Here is a 7,582-nt window from a genome sequence, read left to right as displayed (position 1 = left end):
AACTCTTTTAGATTGGGTCATTTCCCCTCTTGCTGGAAGCTAGCGATGGTGAAGATGGTGCATAAGCCTGGCAAGCCTACGCAACACGTCGCATCATACAGGCCAATAAGTCTGCTGTCTGGTCTCTCAAAGATACTCGAGTATCTTATTTTGAGCCGTATGCTGGAGCAAGATACTCTTCTAAATGCTATCCCAAACCATCAATTTGGATTCCGCAAAGCGCACTCAGCTGAACAGCAATTGGGTCGAGTCACCCAATACATTATTAAAGCGTTTGATGACCACAAATACTGCTCTGCTGTGTACATGGATATCAAAGAAGCCTTTGATCGAGTGTGGCATACAGGCTTGAAGTATAAGCTTAAGAGGCTACTGCCAGATGCTCTCTATCGCATCCTCTGCTGCTATCTAGCAGATCGCACTTTCATTGTTGAGTGCCACGGTGGCTGTCGCTCAGGTATCAAACAGATTCACGCTGGTGTGCCACAAGGTAGCTTGCTCGGGCCAATCTTGTATAATATATACACCAGCGATATGCCAAGGCCAACTTGTCTGCGTGGGATTCTTATAGCTACTTATGCTGATGACGTCATCGTTCTGTCGGCAGACTTTCGTCAAGCAGATGCGCTTAATCAGCAGCAAGCTTATATGGATAGTTTGGCCGAATGGGCGAGCAAGTGGTGCATTACGATTAATGCAAAGCAAGACTATGCATATCATGCATACGCTTCGAGTTATAGCGCCATATCAGGCTATTCGTATTGGCAACGAAACTATTGAAAATGGCACCTCACATTCGTATTTGGGCGTTACTCTAGACACAAAACTACGATTCTCACAACATGTCACTACGGTCGTTACTAGGGTCAGGGCTAGGCTTAAAAAGATAGATTGGCTCATTAACAAGGATAGTAAATTGACTCTAAGGACTAAAGTCATCATTATAAGGCAGCTAGTTGCTCCACTTTGGCAATACTCGCTGCCTGTATGGGGTGCTTTGCTATCTGAGGCGCAATTCAACCGCATTCGAGTCGTACACAACAAAGCTCTGAGAGCCATTTCTGGTGCTCAGTACTTTGTTTCGAACGCGCGCATCAGAGCTGATCTAGGAAGTTTCATCTGCGGATGATATATTCAACAATCTCTGCGCCAAATACTATGATCGACTCCGGGTCCATAGCAACAACTTGGCCAAAAACATTGCCTACGACCCGTTCATCCCACAGCGGATAACATTGGCAAGATACACGAGTCTCGTAAGCATGCATTTGGCCAATGACATTGCTCTACGCACCCAGCGACAACTACAACGGGAAGCCGACGAAATTGCTGAAAGTAGGGAGCGATTCCTTCGCCGACGTGAGGCTCAGCAACGCAACGAAGCTGCACAAACAGCAGCCCACCAGCCGCAACGACTACCTGTTTTCGAGGGTATTGCGCCAATGCCGCGGCCACTACCACCACCATCACCACTTGCTGCCTATAGGGTCGTATTTGGATCACATAGAGATCAAAGCTAATTTTAGCTTAAGCCCGTATTGGAGAAAATGACCAGACTTTGTCTCGACTTTTCTCTATTATTCCAATTGGCCACTTGGGGCTATTTTTCTCTGTGCATCTTGTAGATGCTTATAAATGAAAAAATTGAATTATATTAATTAATGCTATCTATTACTATTGTTAAACTTTTATCTTACTCATCTAATTAGTCTATTGTAAGCTACTCAAGCACTTTATTGTTATTTTGAATTATCTTTAATTTGCTCTTTTTATTAGTATTTTGTAACATTAAGCTGCACTGTTATTTTTGTGCACTTATGGCCATTTAAATTTAATCATTTAATGAAAAGTTTCGACAAATATAGTCCTTTTTAGATTTTAGTTATCTCATAGGCGCTATTTATATTTATAAAAAAATGCTATTGTGAAGTATTAAATAAATAAAGAGTATCCCCGTACTCTTCCCCTCATCATGCAGCTGCAGGTCAGCTGTTCATGTACGAGAATGGGAAGAGGCGGAGATCATTAATGTGTGTTCTTCATAGACATACGAACAGAAAAAAAAAAAAAAAAACTAAATTAGATAAACTCATTGAGATGATGACCACTGTCTTTGCCTTCTTGATGGCCAGAGTTGGTCCCAATGAGCCTTTAAATGTCTAGTAATGTATCCACTTCCCCAAATGCCAGTAGACGCAGCGCTGCACTGCAGCATGCTGTAACTCAACGTGTCAACAACATCAAGATATCTTTTTGGAATGCTGCCGGTGTCAGGAAAAAGCTTAATGAGCTCAATCTATATCTCGTCAAGCACGATATAGACATAATGCTAGTGTCTGAGACGCATCTGACTGATAGCGATAGCATTGCTATTAATGGCTATATTGTTTATTTAGCAAATCACCCCTCAAACAGGCGCAGAGGAGGTGCCGCCTTTATAATTAAACAACATATATGTCATTATGCTATGCGCTTTACATCTTACGACTCGCATCAATCTGTCGAAGTTTCAGTCAGCCTGCAAAATGGCCGTCATATCAATATTGTCTCAATCTACTGCCCGCCGCAAGTCATCTGGTCTGGGCAAGATTTCAACAACCTGCTATCTTCTCTGGGTGACACTTTTATAGTCGGTGGTGACTGGAATGCGAAAAGTCAGTGGTGGGGCAACGCCAGATCTTGTCTCCGTGGCCGAATGCTAGTCAATAGTATTCTACAAGTGAATTGCAACATTCTGGCAACTGGGTCGCCCACCCATTTTCCGTTTAATTCGCGCCAAACTCCGTCTGCCATTGACTTTGCGCTATTTAAAGGCATCAGGCGATGATTTGCTGACCATCACTGACTCTTTCGAGCTCAGCTCTGATCATCTCCCGCTGCAAGTTCAGCTGGTTGAGAAGCCTGTCACCAGCAGAGCAAAAGGCCACCTGCTTGATTTGAATGCCAACGTCAACAAATTTCAGAGCTATCTAAATGACAAAATCTTGCTCAACACTGAGATCAGCAGTGCTGATGATGTTGATGATGCGGTCAATATTTTTGTCAAAAATATTGAAGATGCTGCAAACTATGCGAATGCACAGCACCCACGCAAGATAATGAGGACTAGATTTCGAGTAAATAGACAGACTCTGCAACTTATCGAGGCCCATAAGCAAGTCAAGCGCTATCTGACTCGAAGTCGCAATCCGATGCTTAAGATGCTCTGCAACAGGCTGTCGAATCGCATACGCAAAGAGCTCATATATGCTAGGCAGAAGTATGAGGAAGAGCTATTTAGATCTATCGATCCAACTGATAGATATAGTATGCAGAAGCTCTGGCGGCTGACCAACGAGATCAAGCGGCAGCCTGCTCCAAATCTACCGCTGTTGAAGTCCTCCAGTGGCAATGGCTCTAATGCGCAAAATGTCTGGTGCAAGACAACAGCCGAGAAGGCCGAAACATTTGCTGCAAGTCTTGAGCAGCGTTTTCAGCCAATCGTGACTACGCCGCCCAGTGATCTGGCCGAGATCGAGGCTCAAGTTAGCCAGCCATCTTTGACTGCTTCAGTCTCATTTCGGCCAGTCACTGCGGCTGAGGTCATCAGTCACATCAGCACGCTAGAGAACAAAAAAGCGGCTGGATTGGATCAAATTGATAATCACACCATTAAAGCGCTGCCGATGAAGGCTATTCTGTATCTCGTCTTGATATGCAATAACTCTTTTAGACTGGGTCATTTCCCCTCTTGCTGGAAGTTAGCGATGGTGAAGATGGTGCATAAGCCTGGCAAGCCTACGCAACACGTCGCATCATACAGGCCAATAAGTCTGCTGTCTGGCCTCTCAAAGATACTCGAGTATCTTATTTTGAGCCGTATGCTGGAGCAAGATACTCTTGTAAATGCGATCCCAAACCATCAATTTGGATTCCGCAAAGCGCACTCAGCTGAACAGCAATTGGGTCGAGTCACCCAATTTATTATTAAAGCGTTTGATGACCATAAATACTGCTCTGCTGTGTACATGGATATCAAAGAAGCCTTTGATCGAGTGTGGCATACAGGCTTGAAGTATAAGCTCAAGATGCTATTGCCGGATTGCTCTCTACCGCATCCTCTGCTGCTATCTAACAGATCGCACTTTTATTGTTGAGTGTCACGGTGGCTGTCGCTCAGGTATTAAGCAAATTCACGCTGGTGTGCCACAAGGTAGCTTGCTCGGGCCTATCTTGTACAATGTGTACACCAGCGATATACCGAGGCCAGCTTATCCGCGAGGGACTTTGATTGCCACTTATGCTGACGACGTCATCGTTCTTTCGGCAGACTTTCGTCAAGCAGATGCGCTTAATCAGCAGCAAGCTTACATGGATAGATTGGCTGAATGGGCGAGCAAGTGGTGCATTACGATTAATGCAAACAAGACTATGCATATCATGCATACGCTTCGAGTTATAGCGCCATATCAGGCTATTCGTATTGGCAACGAAACTATTGAAAATGGCACCTCACATTCGTATTTGGGCGTTACTCTAGACACAAAACTACGATTCTCACAACATGTCACTACGGTCGTTACTAGGGTCAGGGCTAGGCTTAAAAAGATAGATTGGCTCATCAATAAAGACAGTAAATTGACTCTAAGGACTAAAGTCATCATATACAAGCAGCTAGTTGCTCCACTTTGGCAATACTCGCTGCCTGTATGGGGTGCTTTGCTATCTGAGGCGCAATTCAGCCGCATTCGAGTCGTACACAACAAAGCTCTGAGAGCCATTTCTGGTGCTCAGTACTTTGTTTCGAACGCGCGCATCAGAGCTGATCTAGAAGTTTTATCTGCGGATGATATATTCAACAATCTCTGCGCCAAATACTATGATCGACTCCGGGTCCATACCAACAACTTGGCCAAAAACATTGCCTACGACCCGTTCATCCCACAGCGGATAACATTGGCTAAGATACACGAGTCTCGTAAGCATGCATTTGGCCAATGACATTGCTCTACGCACCCAGCGACAACTACAACGGGAAGCCGACGAAATTGCTGAAAGTAGGGAGCGATTCCTTCGCCGACGTGAGGCTCAGCAACGCAACGAAGCTGCACAAACAGCAGCCCACCAGCCGCAACGACTACCTGTTTTCGAGGGTATTGCGCCAATGCCGCGGCCACTACCACCACCATCACCACTTGCTGCCTATAGGGTCGTATTTGGATCACATAGAGATCAAAGCTAATTTTAGCTTAAGCCCGTATTGGAGAAAATGACCAGACTTTGTCTCGACTTTTCTCTATTATTCCAATTGGCCACTTGGGGCTATTTTTCTCTGTGCATCTTGTAGATGCTTATAAATGAAAAAATTGAATTATATTAATTAATGCTATCTATTACTATTGTTAAACTTTTATCTTACTCATCTAATTAGTCTATTGTAAGCTACTCAAGCACTTCATTGTTATTTTGAATTATCTTTAATTTGCTCTTTTTATTAGTATTTTGTAACATTAAGCTGCACTGTTATTTTTGTGCACTTATGGCCATTTAAATTTAATCATTTAATGAAAAGTTTCGACAAATACAGTTCTTTTTAGATTTTAGTTATCTCATAGGCGCTATTTATATTTATAAAAAAATGCTATTGTGAAGTATTAAATAAATAAAGAGTATCCCCGTACTCTTCCCCTCATCATGCAGCTGCAGGTCAGCTGTTCATGTACGAGAATGGGAAGAGGCGGAGATCATTAATGTGTGTTCTTCATAGACATACGAACAGAAACTATATTCAGTATTGCGCCCGTCTGTATTCCGTATTACAGCAGCCACATATATATAAAAAAATAATAATTAATTAATATTAATTATTAATATCATTAATTTCAATTATTTACTTGTTATTATTTAAACTTACCAATTAGCAGCATAAAATTTGCATTTAATGCAATTTTCAATCAGCTGTTTTTGTTTTGTTTTGATTATGCACCCCGATAGGCACAACGCCAGGGGTGCATCGTCACTTACTCAATTGCACTTGCGATATATTGAATGAATGTTAATGAAATCAAAACTGCTAAAATGAATTGTTAAACTATTTTTAATTAATTATCTATATTAATTATCATTTACTTTTTGTAATTTAAGCTAATTTTAGCTTAAGCCCGCATTGGAGAAAATGACCAGACTTTGTCTCGACTTTTCTCTATTATTCCAATTGGCCACTTCGGGCTATTTTTCTCTGTGCATCTTGTAGATGCTTATAAATGAAAAAATTGAATTATATTAATTAATGCCATCTATTACTATTGTTAAACTTATATCTTACTCATCTAATTAGTCTATTGTAAGCTACTCAAGCACTTTATTGTTATTTTGAATTATCTTTAATTTGCTCTTTTATTAGTATTTTGTAACATTAAGCTGCACTGTTATTTTTGTGCACTTATGGCCATTTAAATTTATTCATTTAATGAAAAGTTTCGACAAATATAGTCCTTTTTAGATTTTAATTATCTCATAGGCGCTATTTATATTTATATAAAAATGCTATTGTGAAGTATTAAATAAATAAAGAGTATCCCCGTACTCTTCCCCTCATCATGCAGCTGCAGGTCAGCTGTTCATGTACGAGAATGGGAAGAGGCGGAGATCACTAATGTGTGTTCTTTTTAGACATACGAACAGAAAAAGATATGCCATTATGCTATGCGCTTTACATCTAACGACTCGCATCAATCTGTCGAAGTTTCAGTCAGCCTGCAAAATGGCCGTCACATTAATATTGTCTCAATCTACTGCCCGCCGCAAGTCATCTGGTCTGGGCAAGATTTCAACAACCTACTTTTATCCTTGGGTGACACTTTTATAGTCGGTGGTGACTGGAATGCGAAAAGTCAGTGGTGGGGCAACACCAGATCTTGTCTCCGTGGCCGAATGCTAGTCAATAGTATTCTACAAGTGAATTGCAACATTCTGGCAACTGGGTCGCCCACCCATTTTCCGTTTAATTCGCGCCAAACTCCGTCTGCCATTGACTTTGCGCTATTTAAAGGCATCAGGCGTGATTTGCTGACCATCACTGACTCTTTCGAGCTCAGCTCTGATCATCTCCCGCTGCAAGTTCAGCTGGTTGAGAAGCCTGTCACCAGCAGAGCAAAAGGCCACCTGCTTGATTTGAATGCCAACGTCAACAAATTTCAGAGCTATCTAAATGACAAAATCTTGCTCAACACTGAGATCAGCAGTGCTGATGATGTTGATGATGCGGTCAATATTTTTGTCAAAAATATTGAAGATGCTGCAAACTATTGCGAATGCACAGCACCCACGCAAGATTATGAGGACTAGATTTCGAGTAAACAGGCAGACTCTGCAACTTATCGAGGCCCATAAGCAAATCAAGCGCTATCTGACTCGAAGTCGCAATCCGATGCTTAAGATGCTCTGCAACAGGCTGTCGAATCGCATACGCAAAGAGCTCATATATGCTAGGCAGCAGTATGAGGAAGAGCTATTTAGATCTATCGATCCAACTGATAGATATAGTATGCAGAAGCTCTGGCGGCTGACCAACGAGATCAAGCGGCAGCCTGCTCCAAATCTA

This window comes from Drosophila arizonae, unplaced genomic scaffold, assembly GCF_054131065.1.
Source record: "Drosophila arizonae isolate 15081-1271.41 unplaced genomic scaffold, UAZ_ARI_1.0 ARI_Backbone_47, whole genome shotgun sequence".
Classification (NCBI taxonomy): Eukaryota; Metazoa; Arthropoda; class Insecta; order Diptera; family Drosophilidae; genus Drosophila; species Drosophila arizonae.
The sequence above is the reverse complement of the archived record's forward strand: the minus strand, read 5'-3'. Positions refer to the sequence as shown.